The sequence below is a fragment of the Equus asinus genome, chromosome 22 (assembly GCF_041296235.1).
Source record: "Equus asinus isolate D_3611 breed Donkey chromosome 22, EquAss-T2T_v2, whole genome shotgun sequence".
In the NCBI taxonomy this organism is placed as follows: Eukaryota; Metazoa; Chordata; class Mammalia; order Perissodactyla; family Equidae; genus Equus; species Equus asinus.
In genome coordinates, this window is record NC_091811.1 from 48,464,979 (window position 1) to 48,482,756 (window position 17,778).

Sequence of the window (17,778 nt, forward strand, 5' to 3'; positions counted from 1 at the left end):
GTTGCTTTAAAAAAAATCGGTAATGTATTCATGTGCTACAAATTCCAAAAGCTACTTGTTGGTGAAAAGCCAGTGAAAATTCCCTCTCCCCTTCTGTCTCCCATCTACGCAATCTCCTTCCCCAGAGATGTCCATGTTAGCAATTTCTTGTCCACCTTTACGGAGAGTTCAGTGTTTTAAAAAATTCTTTACCACAGAGGTATTAGTCCCTAAGATTAAGGAAAAAAAAGTTATAAATGATTGTAAAAAGCCTTACAAGTTTTGAGCTATGATGTTTTTATAATTTTAAGTTTTCATGCTTTTTTATAATAGTAGTATCTAATGCTGGGCACTAGGCTAGGAACTTTACATGGATTACTTCATTTGATACCCACAACATTATCCTCCTCATCTTACTGGTAAGGGAACTGAGGAGGCAGGTTCAATCATTTGTCTGAGGCCAAAAATGAGAATTGACAGAGCCAAGATTGAAACTCAGGGCGCCTAAGTCCTGCACTGCCCACTGCACACACTGCCTCCTTTGCATGCTGGGTATAATGCCCGTGCATTCCCCTGGCATGTCCACTCATTTCTTGTGTAGCTTGATTCATCTCGAGTAGTTTTTTCCAAGAAGGGCTATATCTGCTAAGGCCTTTCATGTTTGAGAATGTGTACCTACTATCTTTATTTTCAAATAACAAAACTGTCTGGGTATTCGTAAGTCACACTTTCTTTCCCTTGGGATTTTTTAAACAAAGCTCCATTGTCTTCTGGCATCGTTTGTTGTGGAGAAGTCCGAGTCAGTTTAACTTTCTTCTCCCATGTCTGTGATGTGCTTTTCCTACCTCCATTTTCTCAATAAAAAATTCAATTAAAAAATGAAGGGGAGGTGCTGGCCCCATGGCTGAGTGGTTAAGTTTGCGTGCTCCACTTTGGTGGCCCAGGGTTTCCCCGGTTCAGATCTTGGGCATGGACCTAGCACCGCTCATTAAGCCGTGCTGAGGCGGCATCCTGCATAGCACAACTAGAAGGACCTACAACTAGAATATACAACTATGTACTGGGGGGCTTTGGGGAGAAAAAGAAGAAGAAGGAAAAAAAAGATTGGCAACAGATGTTAGCTCAGGGCCAATCTTTAAAAAAAATGGGAGAGGATGCCACTTGTGGCATAGTGGTTAAGTTGGTGTGCTCTGCTTTGGCATCCCAGGGTTTGTGGGTTTGGACCCCAGATGTGGACCTACACACTGTTCATCAAGCCATTGTATGTGGTAGCATCCCACATACAAAATAGAGGAAGATTTGGCACAGAGGTTAGCTCAGCAACAATCTTCCTTACCAAAAAATGAAGGGGAAAAAGGTTGCTCCAAACCCCCCACCAACACACCCACAAAAGTAAATGTCTTATGTATTATATTCTTTCGTCCTAATGACTCTCGCCCAAGTGGTTGGATGGGGACTGTGGCAAGGAGTGGTCTGCCAGCTGAAGGAGGATAGGAGGGGAGCAGAAAATGAGCCTGTAGATAATGTTGAGCCAAGGGGTGATAAGATGTGTTTGGAGCTGTGTCACAGAAGGAATAACCCTCCTAGGACTGTGTTAAATGGAGGCTATGGAGTCAGGAAACGTGAGATAAACTAGGAGCTCAGGATACCCTGCATGGTATAATTTTGGGGGTACTAAACAGTTCCCTCAGTTTAATAACCATCCCTTTCTGTTCTTGGTATTCGAAATTTGCATTTTAGTCAACCCTTGTATGAAGGTTTATCCCATTTGCAGCACACTTATGTTGTCTGGGATGCTGGTGTGTCTCATTGCTGGCATCAGTTTATCTAGCTCAAGTCTGTCCAACTAGATTAAGATTGGGGAGTACAGGGATGGATAAGAGATCATGAAGTCTGATGGTAGAGGAGAGGCTCAGGAAATGAGCTGCCATGTTGAGCTGCCATGAGGGTGGCATGATGGGGTGCATTAGTGTGGTTCTAGACCATCTAGGAAGCCACTAGAGGACTAGGGGAGGACGTGGGGACTGACGTGTACAGTCTTACCCATTCTTTGCATGTATTATTTCATCAAATCTTGCAACAATTTTCTGTGAGCTAAGTGTTACTATCACTATTTGAAAGAGAAAAAAGCTGAGGCTCAGATAATTTAAGTAATTTGTCCAAGAGCACATAGTTCGAAGGTAGCAGAGCCTGGATGTCCTTGGAGAGAGATTTGGATCGCCAAACCAGGGCTTTCCTATTGCACCACATCACCTTCTGTTGGGCAGTTTGACTTTATCAGAATCTTACGTTTAATGAAAAATTCATCTCATGGATGAATCGGTGCAAATCCTATGCATTTTATAAGTAGCTAAAGGTAAAAAAATCAAATCCACCTCTAGTTAACTTTCAGTATCTCCGATCTCAGCCAGGTTTCTGGAAAGAATTACCTCCATATTTGGTCACCACTTCCTCACTTTCATTCTCTCTTCAACTCCCTCCCACCAGGCTTCATCCTCGCCAGCCACTGGAAGTGCTGGCCCTTGGGCCACCAAGGACCTTCCACTCATGAGAGGAGTTTTACTTGAACTTTTAACAGCTTTCAACAAGGCAGCCAATACTTTTCAATAATGGCTGCATATTAGAATCACCCAGGGAGCATTTAAAAAAAAAATCGAGGCCTGGGCTCAATTCCCTGAGATTGTGGTGTGATTAGTAGGGTGGGACTTCATCATTAGCACAATGAGCAGTACTTGGGGGCTTTTGAATACTCAGGAGCATTGGGGAATGGATTCAACAGGAGTCAGTGATTGAGTCAATACAGGGGGAGGGGAGGGGAGAGAGAGGCAGGTATCAAGGATGATTCACAGGTTTCTGGCACGTGTGACTGGGTCGGCGTGGGACCATTACTAGGATGTAGAACTCGAGAGAGAGAGCAAATAGGAGAGAGCGGCAGATGGGGATGGAGAGTTCGTGTTGCCCTGTTAAATCTGGCACGTTTGTGCGTGTACCCAAGTAGAGATCAAAGGGCGTGATTGGATATTTGAATCTGGAGCTCAGAAGGGAGTCAGGAGTGGTCAGCATTGTTAAAAACAAGACAATAGGTCCAACATGGAGTCACTAAGCCCCATGTCGCCAAACTGAGATTTAACCTAATTACAGTTTTGGCCCTCCCAGAAATGGAATCTTAAACCAGTCAGTCAGGAATCACCTGATCAGCACTAGGTAGGTGATCTGCCTGAGTGACCCCTGCCATCCCCTAAGGTAACCTTGCAATAGCCAATCCACTTTTTGCCTAGTATAACTTCCTTGTTCCTGCTCCCTTCTACTTATAAAAGTCTGTTGTTGTGTACAGCTCCTCAGAGCTCCTTTCTATCTGCTAGATTGGATGCTGCCTGATTCACGAATCACTGGGTAAAGCCAATAAGATCTTTAAAATTTACTCAGTTGAATTTTGTTTTTTAACAGCATGTGGATTATATGTAAGGCCATGGGTGGATGAAATTGTTGATGGAGAGAAGAGAGAGACAGAAGAGGGAACAGGGGCAAATCCTATAGGGCTCTGTCATGTAGAGATCAGTGGGGAAGGCAGAACTAGCAAGACAAACCATGTGAAGAAGTGGCCAGTGAAGCAGAAGGAAAACAGAGAGCGTGGAGGCACAGAGACCAAGAGAAGAGGAAATCACAGAGGAGGAAATTTATTGGTAGTGGTTCTCAGCCTGCCTGAATGCTAGACTTAACCGCAGAACATTAAAAAAGATACTGATGCTGGTCCTGCCTCTTGAAGGCTCTTCCTTCTGCCTCCCCACACCCACCTCACCTACCTCCTGGCTAACCCTCTTAGTCCTTAGAGCCTCCACTTAAAGGTCACTCTCCAAGCCCCAATATAAAGATACTCCTGTCTGTGCTTTCTCTTCTCAGCACTAAACAGGACTTGTAATAATAAATTTACTTGTGTGATATTTGTTTAAAGACAGTTTCTCTACCAGACTGTAAACTCGATATGAAAGAGCAGGGACCATGTTGTTTGGTTCACCTCTCTAGTCTCAGGACCTTGCGGGTACCTGGCGTAGTAGGTGATTAATAAGTACTTGTTGAGTAAATGCTTAGGGAAACAAGTTTATTTGATCTTGCCAGAATATCTATGTTATTAACAAAATTTTAGTGATACTAGTGTTCCCGCACCAGGTTCATTTTTGCCTCTTGCCTGGGAAGCCAAACACTGAAACGACGAGGTTGCAGCAGAGATAGGGTTTAATCACAAGGCAGCCAAGCGAGGAAGTGGGAGAGTGAGTCTGAAATCTGCCTCCCCAAAAATGGGGACTCAGCGATATTTATGGGGTAGGGGGGCAAGGTGGTCTGAGGCGTGGCGATAGATGATTGGAGGGGAGGAGAGGTGAGGCAACTGATGATCTGCGCAAGCGTAGTCAGACTTCATGCCTCTTCATAGGATGCATGTTCACAAAATGGTAGCCTTCGCATGATCTGAGAGTGGAGTTTTTAGCCTCTTAACATCAAAAGGTCACTTACTGGGCATCTGCATTGGCCAAGTTGAGGGGTTGGTGGTCTCAACTGGCCTGAAATGGACAAGGGGTTCCAATTCCTGAAAAACAGCTCAAACCGCCATTACCATGGTGACCCAGGTTCCAGGGAGATCTTATCTAGAGCAGCCTAGTGGGAGTCAGACAGCATATTGCCTGAACAGCACAGTTAACAATGGGTGAGGGAACAACTAAAAACGATAATCAGTAATTGCAAAAAGGAAAAAAAAACTTTGGTTACTAGCTACTTAATCATCAATGGCCAGCTGTTTGCCAGTTTCAATAGGGAGAATTCTAATCCAGAAATCCTTTACCTTAATAATTTAAACAGGGGCCGGCTCCGTGGCCGAGTGGTTAAGTTTGCGCGCTCCGCTGCGGCGGCCCAGGGTTCGGATCCTGGGCGCGGACATGGCACTGCTCATCAGGCCACGTTGAGGCGGCGTCCCACATCCCACAACTAGAAGGACCTGCAACTAAGATATACAACTGTGTACGGGGGGTTTGGGGAGATAAAGCAGAAAAAAAAAAAAAAGATTGGCAACAGTTTTAGCCCAGGTGCCAATCTTTAAAAAAAAAAAAAAATCTAAATGTTTTTAAACTGATTGATATGCTTCAGAGTTTTTTCTTCCTTCCTTCCTTCCCTCCATTCCTTCCTCTTTCCTTTTTTCCTTTAAAAGCCAGCTGACATCTGTTACTTTTGGGGGTGGGGGCGTGTGCTTGGGAGCTCTTGGTGCTGAGGTCACTTCCTCTTCACTGTCACAGGCTTCTGGCTACGTGGATGGTGCCAGCTCCGTGCACGGCAGCTTTATTAACCTAAACTCTGGTGTGCTTGAAAGGAGCTTGTAAAAGGATAACAGAAGACATCCATTTCACTTTTGTTGCTCTGGATCAATTTCAGGAACTGAGGACAAAAGACCAAATATTGTAACAAAAAATGTTCCCATTGCTCTTAACTGCTTAGGAAATTCCAAGGGTTTTGGAAGCTGTGAGCCAGGAACCTGTGGACGAAGATGAAATCTTCATTTCTTGTTGTAAATCACAGTATCACAGAATGAATCCTGGAGACTCAGCGCCTACACCCCAAAACATCATTTCACTAGTGGAGAGTCAGAGAGAGGATTTAGTGACATTTATTGTACTTTGTTATGCATTAGTGCTTTCCATGTCTTATGCTATTTATTCTTCTCAACAGTTATGAGAGGTAACCATTATTATCCCCATTTTACAGATGAGAAAATTGATGACCAAAGGATTAACTAACTTGTTAAAGTTATGAGATAGCACAGGGTCAGATAATGCAATCAGATTCACAGGACCAAATATCTTACACAGTAGCAAGACAAATAACGTCGAGGCACAGATGAAGCCTGGGACCCACCAACACAACTCCCAGGTCATTTCTGGCTGCATTGGTACTAGTTCTGGCCCTGGTTAACAGACAGGGCGTCTAAGTGGTGTGTGCAGTCACATCACTTATGCAGAAGAGAGCTATGTCTTTCATGAAACATCTCCATTATACACTCCAATAGTTACGTAGGTTACATGACATCTTTGAGGGAGCAAAGTTCCACAATCCATAAATTGCAGATTTGATTACTATAGTAATCAATCCTAGACAGATCAGGTTCATCCTGCTCAAAGCATTCCATAGATAAGGATTCTCCCACCACCAACAGTGTTAGTGTGTTTGCCTGGAGTTATGTCACTACATGCTTACAAGACTTTTGACCAGATTATCTTCCTTCTTCCTTTCACAGGGGCGTTTCCTCAGGAAAGGAAGAGAATGTGTCCCAGACCTGCTGCTAACCACCTTTCCAGGGTGGCAGAGCCAGGAAACATCAGTGCTGGCATTCAAAGCCAGCTCTGTCTCACTTGCAAGTTCTTTCCAACACAGCATACTCTCTCCAGACTTCAGGAGGCCCTAGCTAGGGGATTTCACAGTATTAATGCTTCTTAACGCGTCTCAGCTTTTTAACTTGAGTGAACATTGGCATCACCATCTTTCAAATTGCCATGAATCGTCCTTCACAGGGTTGTTTTTGCTGCTCCCACTGACAGCCAGTGTGATTTGTAGAAGAAAGAAGGGAGAGAGCTAAAAAGAAAAAAAGTGGGGAGGAAGGGAAAGAGGATTCAAGTAACGACATTTTATTTGAACTGGGTGTTGAAGGGGGTGATCCTTCTTTGACAGACAGCTGGGTCCTCAGCATTGTAGTCACTTCTTGCTTTCAAGAGATGACAAAGTGGTAGTTTGTTTATAAAAGTGGCGCAATAGTCCTTGGAATTTAATTTTCCGGAAATAACAGAAATTCCGCATACTTTATAGATAGTGGTGTGCTATAGCCAGTTAGTACCGACCTGTGAGAGCCCAGTGGGAGCCTCTCTTCCCCACATTGTGACAGAGATGCCACTTGGCCGCGGTAAAAGTATTCACGCCACAGAACGATCAACTACTACAAACCAGGACTTTTCTTCCCAGAAAGCTGGTTGTTGAAAGTTGACCAGCACATCAATATCTGTAGATAGATACTCAAGGCTTTCCCATTCCTGGATTCAGCATTAATCTGCTGCCAGAATTAGAAAGTCAAATGAAAAATCAAAATATTAGCTATAAAAGACAATTAGAGTTTAAATGTATTGGATTTTCTGGGATTGGGGATAATTAATGTCCCTTTCTTCCCCTTCTCATTTGGAATCAACGGAAAGATAGAAGATCAATATTGTTACGGAGCCCTAAGGGACCAATGACCCATAACTGGGTCCTTTTGCCGGGAGCCACCCGTGCCAACAGAGAGAGACCCAATAGAACAAGACCTGTTTCGGAATAACAGAGCAGAAATGTTGTTCACTGATCAATGAATGGAGGAGGCAGAGGTTGGGCTGTAAAACACCTTCTCCCCAAAGGGAAGGTCAGCAGAGTTCTCAGGGGATGTGAAGGGAGCGAGGCATTTGGGGCATGCGCAGATCTTCTCTTCTTGCACACCGCACCTTTTGCACGTGTCTCCTTTTGTGCATGGCACCCCATCGCCATCTTGGGCCTTTCTGGTTTGGACCAGTTCTGCAGTTTGCCCATCGAGGCAATGTTCTGCCTTGGCTCCTGTAAGCAAGAACAACTTAAAAACAAAGTATTAGACATAGAAAATGTTTTAGGGACTTCTCTGGGTGACAAAAATCTCAATTACTAATAAACCTGATTAGAGGTCACAGCAAACTCTGTGGCCAAGTGGGCTTCCTAATTCCTTTCCCCTGAACTGAGCTTACCCATCCCATTGCTGGCCAGGCTGGACTGTCACAGGCTGTGAGTCTCCCTCCCAGGGGCAGGCCACTTCCTGCATGTTGGAGCAGAGAATGTGTTTGTCCTGAGGTCAGGCCATTCTGAGTGACAGATGGAGAGAAAGACGGAGACAGAAGCTGTGCCCTGCACACTCAGTTCCTGCTTCCCAGGTGTCTCAGTCACACTAATTGAGTAGGTCACTTCCCTTCCCTTGGGCAGGGATGATGACAGGAATGGGAAAGAGGGCGGAAGCTCCTACTTTATGGGCCAAGGGAGGAACTTCAGTTATGGGAGAGAATAGTTTGCTGTACAATGTATTTTGTTTTAATCCACTTTCTTCCCACTTACTAAAATCAGACAGTGATCATCCAGCACCCGACATTTAGCTCTATAATGCTATTGAACTGAACAGTTGAAGTGGAAGGGTGGGAAGCTTTTCAAATCTTTTTATGGGAAGTGGTGGTGGTCCTAGTGGTGTATTTTACCTACAGAGACACCTGAAATATGTCAGGTGTGATTGCTCTTCTACTTTTCAAAAACTTGTTAACAAACTGACTTATATCTACCAATGTTAAAATATCAGACCCTTTTGAACATTTTCATTAAGCAACCAGTTAATTCATCGAAAAGGAGATAATCAGACCAAGCATTTATTTAAATGACTTATTGTTTAGCTGAATTGGCTAGCTGCTTAAAAGAATTGCCATCAGTTCCGTCCAGGCTGTTAATCCAGCAGCCTGTGGACACAGACAGCCTCTCTTTCTCTGTCAAATTACAGCATAATGAAGTTTTGTCTACATTTCCAGTTTCATGTGGAGATGTTTAAAAGAATGCACAATCTAAATTTTTTTTAAAATTGTCAGTATGATACATTATCCCTTGTACCGAGCATTGTATTTTCTTTTGGGGGCCTAAGATACTTCAGGCCTTTGTGTGTCTCCCGGCTTTTCCTTAAGGTCCACTCAGGTCAAATATCGAATGGAAGATCTTTATATTAGACCTGTCTAATAAACATGTCCTTCGAAGCATGGCTGTTATCTAAGCAGCATGCACTCTTTGGAAGGCCAACTTGGGGATCTCTAGATTATGTCACAGTCCAATCTAGGTGGGTGGTGGTGACTTGACTGTGGACATCTGTGGACTATATTCTCATCCATGGGGAATGAGGTGGTCCCTTCTCAGTGCCGCAGGGCCTCAGAGCTGGTACCAAGTGGTACCATTGTTGACATCCCCAGCAGGAGGCCAGGGACAGGGTAGTCATCGATACTCTCTGTCTCTGCACCCGGGTGAGGAAACACTGGCACACCATTGTGAGGAGGCTTGTTGTCTTGCGCATGTGGCCCCCAGATGAACAGTACCAGGGCACCTCAGCTCTGGCGTGAACTGCCTGCCCTGTTCACAAACCCAAGCCCACACATCGCTTAGGAAAATCAATGTATTTTGTCTTTTGTTTGTTCAATGGACTTCATTTTAGGGAATGTCTCATTCCCCTAGTCCCATGGAAAAAGTATCGTATTGATTACAATATTGGCGGAGATTAATATTACTATTGTTATTTTTCCACAACAGTCCTGTTATAGAAAGGACTGCTCCCTGGGAAGAAAGGCTGGTGGGACTAATAGACTTTGGTTTGCAATTATCATTAGATTTGCAAGTCATTCATTTTTAGTCGAAAATCGTAGATGTCTCTTTACACTCTAATGCTCCTTCCCTTTCAGAGACCTTAAACACCTTTTCTTTTAAATTTAATCCTCCTTAGACTCTCTGCCTTCTTCACTTCAAAGAAAAAAAATTATTTGTAGAAAGGGCTCTGATTATATGTGTGAAACATTGGCATTTCACAGATGATACAAAGATGAACAGACTATTGAAACCCTACATTTTGGTGAGGTCATGCTTGGAGTTCCATCTGATATTGTCACCTTTTATTGCATGCTTATTAAATGAGATACATTGTCCTTTTATGAAGAAATTCTGAAATGGCTATTATTATTGAAGGCAGATCGTTGACTGTTATTTAAAGTGACTGAAACTCTTTTGTTATTTAACAGACCTATGGCATCCTTTTGAATTCTTCTTTGTCAGTTATTCAACAAATATTTTATGGACACCCACCATGTGCCCAGGACCATGCTGGGTACTGGAATATAAGATGGTCCTGATGCTCAAGAGACTTGGCTTAGTCTCCTCCCTTACTGCAGCTCACAGTCTGGATGTGGAGATAGACAAGTAAAGGAGGAGTTACAATACTGAGCTGTAAGGGTGGGAATAGGCCATCCATCCATCCTAGTTGGGCTAAGATTGATGCTTGGCTACGTTAAAGTATGAAACAAGGCAACATTTCTTTCCTTAAAATTCTGCTGTATCCACACAAAAAAAGTGGCAAAGAATATGAAAGTGTGTTTAAAATTGACTGCAGACAGTTCAAACATATTTGGTGTTGGTGTGTGTGTGCTACATTTGAAGCGTGTCAGGGGACATGATAGAAGCCATATTGCAAGAAAGTAGACTCTGGTATGACAGCAAAAGGACTGACTGAGGGATGGAGAGAAGTTGTTGTTTCCTATATGGTGTGGCCTTGGGCTCTGAACTCATTCAGTCTTTTCCAGCATCCCTGGATCTCTGTGTGTATATTAAAATTCCTCTTGTTTAGAAGTTCAAGCAACCCTCTGCAGTAGGACTCTAAAAAATCTACAACAGAGAACACAGTGCATCTTCTTCACTTTGCAAGAGATTGCAGAGATGTCAGAGCATGGTGAACATGTCTAACATCAGTAGTCAAGGCAATGAGCAGTAATCTGCATCCCAGTAGGGACCACGCAGAGCTCGGAGTGACCGAGGCCAGTGGTACTTCATGGCTTAGATTCCCAGAAGCAGCAGAGGTAGCAATATACCATAGTGTATTTTCTCCATGGTATCTCTCTATCTAGTTTTTTACCTTTGAGCATTGTCTAAGGTCCCTCAAAAATATTGCACGAAATAGTATCATAAAGACAAGTGCAAATGGCAGCCCAGACTGATTCCTAAGTGTGTAAGACCCTCCTTGGGAAGTCCTTTTGCTCCCAAAGGACCTCACAGGCGGATCCCTTTATGAACTGCTGGGGGCTTAGCACAGTCAAGATTTGGTATGAAGATTAATGAAACTTGTATTCCCAAACTGGGAATAACTCTTAAGCCTGAATGAAGTGCTTGTTTTTGTTCCTTTTCTTTCCCAGTCCCATTCCAGATCGGCATAGGCGTCCTTCATACTGGATCCGTTAGTTGCTTCGCTGTCTCCATTCTTTTTCAAACTGAATCCTGAATGGGTAAAGCCCGGATGCATTGTCCTGATGTGCACAAACCATTGCCTGTAGAGAGCAAGAGGGGATAAAGTCAGCGACATTCTTAAAGGCAGCCATTCTCAGTCCTACCTCTGATGCGGAGACAAAATTCCTCTTTGGCATGTGGAATAAGGCACTGCTCTTTTGTAGGTTGCTTAACTTGTACAACATCTGACACGGTCAGTCATGAAAGCAAGCCCCCCATCCAGGAACAGCACTGTAGAACCCATCGCAGTGATAAACGTAAGAAACAGATCACTGAACAGACCAACGGGGGCAAAAGAGAAAAGAAGAATGGATGAAGATTTGAAATTTTAAAAATGTTTTTTTCCACAATTATATGGTATATATCTTTATTTTCAGGGTGATTAAAGTGTGCCGAAGGGAAAGAAAGCACAAATATGCACACAAAAAATCAGCTTCTGTTTTGCCAAGTAGAAAGAAAACGTGAATCAGAAAACATTAATTCAGTCATGTTATTACCTAATCACTCTTTATTTGAAAATTAGGTAAAATTATTTTCAAATTGTTGGGGGTACTTACAGGAATATGCTACTGTATGTGTAGAAGTATATGCATTTTTTAAAATAAAAGAGAGATCTGAGGCCAGGTTTTCTTTTAATATATTTTACCGGCAATTGGCACATATGAGTAAATAGGTATCGGGAGTGTTCAGAAATCCTCTACATGGTTAGGTTAACTGCCCTTTTTCTACAGTCAAATCTCTATAGCGTCCCCTTGTTTAGGAGCTAAAATACTCAGGATGAGTCAGCTCTAGTCCTCTGGTATATGTGCCTCTACCTGCCAGTAGATTCCATCCCTTTGGCAGTTGTAAAACAAGGCCTCAAATTCTTCGACCCACTTTCCATTAAGAGGTGGCATCTATGTTCCCTCCCCTGAATCTGGGGAGATTTGTGACTCTCCAACCAATAGAATAGGGTATATGTGTGTGTAAATGGTGCTGTGTGACTTTGGAGGCTGAGGCCTCTTGTGACTCTTGGAGGCGTGAGCTGCCATGTAAGAAGTCCCACTACCAGTGGCCACCATGCTGGAGAGGCAAGGTGTAGGGGCTCCGGTGGACAGTCCCAGCTGAGTCCAGCCTTTCAGGCATCCCTGCCAAGGCCCTGGACATGTGACTATGCCATCTTAGGTCCTCCAAACCTCTGCCAACCGACCACTGAGTGACCTCTATCAACTCCCCAAGAAACAGATGAGTCACCTAAAAGCCCTCAAAAATATTGCTTTTCAATCCCATCTCAGTCATTATAGCTCATACGGTCTAAAAATCTCATTTTCAACTAAAAGTTTTCAAGTTGGAACTCTATAAGTGGAGACAGTTTCTCCTTCATATCTGTTCAAACCTACAAAATTGTGATATAGCAAAATGGCTGCTGTTTTGAGCCTCCCTGTTTTGGGGTAGTTTGTTACCCTTCAGTAGATAACTGGGAAAATCCCCTTAGGAGCCACTTTTTGGGAAGCCTATTGTGCTCTGAAATTACGTGTTCTTGATTTTGAAATTCAGAATTGCATTTTGCATGATATTGAATGTATGAGGTTAAATGATGATAGTCTTACTAATAACATATCTCAGTTACCTTATAGCTTAAATTGGCTTTTATTGATTGATCTGAGGAACTCATCACCAATAAGGAATGATGGGTGGATTCAGAGTACCCAACACGTAACTAAGGAATGAAGTTTTGAAGTTCAACTGTTTGTTGATTGGGAGCTGTCTATGCTGAAAGCAACTGTAGCTCTGGGAATAAACCCAGCTCCACAGGTCAGTACTGTCTGCACACTAAGCGGGCATAGCTGCAGAAAGGAGAGCAGCGCAAGCTCCATCAGCCTTTTTTCCTCAGTGCTCTCACCTCCGCACTCTGATCCTCCTTGGCTGGGGAGCCTCACTCAGCGGCCCTTAGATGCTCTGTAACATTTTGTTTGTTACTTCTTCCATGATGCTTGCCACACTCTGCCTTGAATTTTATTTATTTCTACATATTCCTTTTCTTCTCTTTACTAAATTTTAAGCTCCTTGAATGTGGAAGTTATGATTCATTAATTTTCAATCATTGGACAGTGCATGCTGCCCTATGAGACAAATAAATATTTGTTGGCTAAATGGATGTTTCTTTCCTAAAATGACAACAATGGCCAATGGATGATGTTCTAGCCTTAAATTGTCAGCCTGTGGAACTTCTCCTCTCCTTTATCTTCATGATTTACAGCCAGAATATCAGAGTTGGCTGGGACCTTAGGGATTATTTACAGAGGGAGGAACTGAGAACAGGGACTGCCGAGAGAAAGTTAGGGCTGGGGCTGGAGCCCAGGTCTCCTGACTCCATGCCAGCACTACTTCCACCGAACTAAGTAGCCGCTTTGTGTCGTTGATTTACCTGTTTTCTCCATCCTGGCAATGGTGACCATATACCATAAAGGAGCGGCCGCACAAATCTCTCTCTAGCCAGTTCTGCATCTTTGACCATTGTCTGAGGTCCCTCAATTTTGCTTTTCCACTCATCTCAATAATTGTGGTTATATATATATTTTAACAACTCATTTTCAAGTATTAGTTTTTGAGTAGGAACTTGATAAAAGGAGGGTCTCCTTCAAAAAAGTAGTTTTCCCAATGCTCTCAAACTCATATTATAGGCATTCATTTGTTCAGTAGGTATTCATCACATATTTATCATTAGTATTGTTTAGGGGAGAAAAATTTGCCACCCCAAAATGTGTCTCTCTGGCTTGATTATTTGGGGCCGATTATTTTGAAGAACAAAAGACTCAGGAAGAAACTTTGACCTTCCCCCTAACTTCCTAAAAGAATTTAAGACAGAAGGCCTGTTCCAGGAAGGAACGCTCACCATACATAACTATAGTATAGTATGAACTAGGTGTGGTAGATGGGAGGAAACCAGCAAGGCCCGTTTGATCAAAGTGCTCTCTATGTCCCCTTGTCTCTGCAAGGCATGGCCGCCATTTGTTTGCCAGTCATCTGCTTTTCCACCTCTATGTGAATTGCCTTCCTCCCCTTTGAAGTCCCAAACCATTACCCCTAATATCCTCTTTTTCTCTAGCTGAACATGGCATTTAACGTGGTGGCTTCAGCCATTTGAGGGAGTTAGTCGGTTTTCCTGGGTCTCTCCCATGTATACATGTTATTAAACTTTAGTTTGTTTTTCTCCTGTTCATCTGTCTCTTGTCAATTTAATTCTTAGACCAGCAAGAAGAACCTAGAAGACTAGAGAAAAATTTCTTCCTCCCCTACAGTTGCAATGGATTGCTCCATGATTTTTTAAAAATTTATCATTAATTTCTTTTTAATATACCCAACATTATCATTTACGTTCATTTTTTTTTTACTCAAAACATTTGTTGTTGTTGTTTTGGATTTGTTTTTCATTCATTCATTCATTCATTTAGCAAATACTTGGTGGGGCCCTTGTGTCACTGTTCTAGGAACTGGGGATAGAGTGCTGAACAGGACAGGTATGGTCCTTGTTTTCACAGAAATTTCCATTTAGCCTTGTCTTGGCTATCTTGGTTCTGCCTTTTCTTTGTCCCATTCTGAAATTCCCTGAGGGAGAATAAAAAGCACATTTTCCATCCCATCACATTCCGTCTTACACCTCAGCTCTCAGCCCTGGCTTCTGCTCACAGACATGCTTCTCTCTTCTCACATTCCTGGCACTCAGGGCTCCGCTGCTTACATGTGGAGCTTGTTCAAATCTCTGTGTCTTCATGCAAGGTCATTCCCAAACTCTGGAATGTCCTCACCACTCTGCTGTGTCAGAAAGACACTCATTCATCCTTCAAGGTCTAGACCGCATGTTCCCTCCTCATAGAACCTTCCATTCCTCAGCCACACTAGGCACTTTTCAAGTGCTCAATAGCATCCAGATTCTTATTTAAGGACATAAAACCAGTCTAGACTATATATGAATGCAATTCAAATTAGAACACTAAAATGTTATAAAAAAGGAAAACTCAGACGATATTTTTATTTTTTGAAGTAATATATGCACATGTTAAAAATTCAGTTGTGTGAAGTTCCAACTTACTCCCTGCCATACAGAAAAACTATGGTTATAAGTCTGTTGTAATCTCTTCCAGATACATACTCTACACATATATGAATAAGAATCCTAAGAATTTTGTGGGGGAACTGGACAGAATTATTTTAAGTTCATTTGGAAAAATAAAAACCAGAGAAGAAGCAAGAAAACTATTTGTAAGAATAGTGAAAGATGGCGTAGGGGAAGGAAGGGTTTCCCTCCACCCTCTTAGGGGCCCGGGCGGGGTCTGAAAATTAAACTGACAAAGACGGATTATCAGGAGAAAGCATACACATTTATTTCGTATAAGTTTTACGTGACATGGAGCCTTCATAAGGAGCTCGGTCCGATGAAGAGTGGACAGTCGTGGGGAGATCCGCCAGGTCAAAGAGTATGAGGTAAGTGTTGTAAACTGGGGGAACTGAGCAAGGCCTGTTTGCTAGGATTCTTCTCCAGGTCCCTTTGTCTTCTGAGACAAGCATGCTCTTTCCTCTGGGTATAGGAAGGGCACCTCTCACATGAGGGTTTTATGACCCGTTTCAGGGGAGAAGGTCAGAGCGAACTTCCTGCTTCTGCCACTTTCTCAAACTCCTTCAGCTTAGAATATTCACTCTGCCAAGGTGCCATACATTGGAGTAGTATGTCCTGAACCCCATCAATGGTCTGCCTTACCAGTCTTTGTGATAATCACAGCTAACCACTTACCCTGTGCCAGGCACCGTTCTGAACACTTAATGGACATTAGTCATTTGAGCCTCACAACCACCCTGTGGGTTAGAAACTATTATTATCCCCTTTTTATAGATGAAAATATTGAAGTAAACTTGCCCAAGATCACAAAGTCGATGGAGTCTGATCTAAATCCAGACCTTCAGCTTTAAGAGCCCACGCCATTAACCATGATGCCATCCTGTTCACGATTATTAAAACAGTAATAAAAGCTACAGCAATAGAGAGTACAATATTGACACAGGGAAAGATAAATAGATCATTGGAACAGAACAGAGAGCCCAAAATAGATTCACGGTAAAGGTGACATTATAAATTAGTGGGAAAGGGTGGGACATTTAATAAATGAGGCCAGCATAATGTGCTATGCCTTTAGAATAAATCATATTGTATATATTCCACATATAAAAAATCTATATGGATTGAAAACTTCAAATTAAAAAAATTAAAAATTAAAAATTTCGTGAGAAACTCAGTTGTCATAAAGGAAAAGACAGACATATTTAACTACATGAAAATGAATCAAAGGAAAAATTATAGACTGGGAAAAGTATTTGCCTTATATATCAGAAATAAAGGACTTTTACGAATAAGACAAAAAATTAATAGGAAAATAGCAAAGGATAGGAACAGAAAATTCACAGAGTAGGAACTCTAAATGTCCAATAAATGTATGAAAAGTTATTCGATTTCCCAAGTAGCCAGGGAAACTTAAATAAGTTGTATCATTTTCCATCCATCATATTGGCAAAATTTTGAAAAAATTATGGTATTTCATGTCAGAGAAACTCTCAAGGAGTTCACTGTCTAGAGAGAAAGACATATTTAGCAAATAAATCTGACTAAAACATGGGCCATCATGCATTGCTGATGTTTGAATTACCAAAAGCTTTTTGAAAGAAAGTTGGTATATCTATTAGGATTTAAAGTGCACGTAGTCTGTGACTCAGCAAATACACATTCACAAGTCCATCCCATACAAAGAAAAATACACACAAAAGTTAGGATACGCACAAAAGGGTGGTCATGGAAGCATTGTTCCTATTGGGAGGGAAAAAAAGAATGAAATTAAAACAAGTTGAATGTCTGACAACACGGAAATGATTGAATAAATTCCCAGTATGTGATATTATGCAGTTATTTTAAAAATGTATCAGATCTATATTCATTGACCAAGAGAGAGCTCCTTGAGTAGACTGTTAAATAATTAAAAAGATAAAGTTGCAGAATAAGGAGGGTCGCAGGATTCCATATTGGCCAAAGTCAAGGAAACCAAAAGCAAGCAAATAAAACCCTTGCGATTGTCTTTACATGTTTGGTGGAGAAAGTGTGGAATCACTAAAAAGAGCTCTTGTTTGAGCACTCCAACCGTGGTGTGTTTTCATCTCTCTTTCATTATGCCTTGCAATGCTACTAATATTCTGTCAGTTTTTCCCCTTCCCTACTGAAGATAAATATTTTTCTTCTCTCCAGGCCATGCTCAAGAGTTACCCCATTATAAAGCTTTTTTCACTTGTTCCCCAGGTAGGCTTTCTACATACCTCTATGTTTGTTACTGTTACTTTAGCACTATCAGAGTTAACTGTGTTATAGGTTTACTTGTCTGTTTGTCCTTTGCTAGAAAGTAAACCTTTTAAGGGTAGAGACTGTGTTTCACATACTTAGCATCCTCCGTGCCAGGCACAGTGTCAGGGCTTAATAAATGTTTGTTGGGTGGAGAGGCTAAAACTTTGAAGGAGAACCTTACCTTGTCTGGTATAGTTCATGAGCCTATTTCTGGTGCTGTTCAAAAATATCTTTGTTCCAGTCAGCAACCTTGAAAAAACCCTGATGGTTAAGGAAATTATAAACCCTCTTCTGCTGAACCTTAGTGGAAAAAAAAATCCCTAGAATGGTTATATTTAAAT

At 42.1% G+C, this 17,778-nt stretch overlaps 1 long non-coding RNA gene across 2 annotated transcripts in view; it reads left to right on the plus strand.

The window, feature by feature from the left end:
- LOC123279894 (uncharacterized) overlaps positions 1 to 17,778 on the plus strand; it is a 59,070-nt gene that overhangs the window by 36,937 nt on the left and 4,355 nt on the right. For both annotated transcript variants that reach the window (XR_011496987.1, XR_006518295.2), the window contains one exon: positions 10,986 to 17,395. This is a non-coding gene — a long non-coding RNA (uncharacterized lncRNA). The remainder of the gene's footprint in view (positions 1 to 10,985; positions 17,396 to 17,778) is intronic.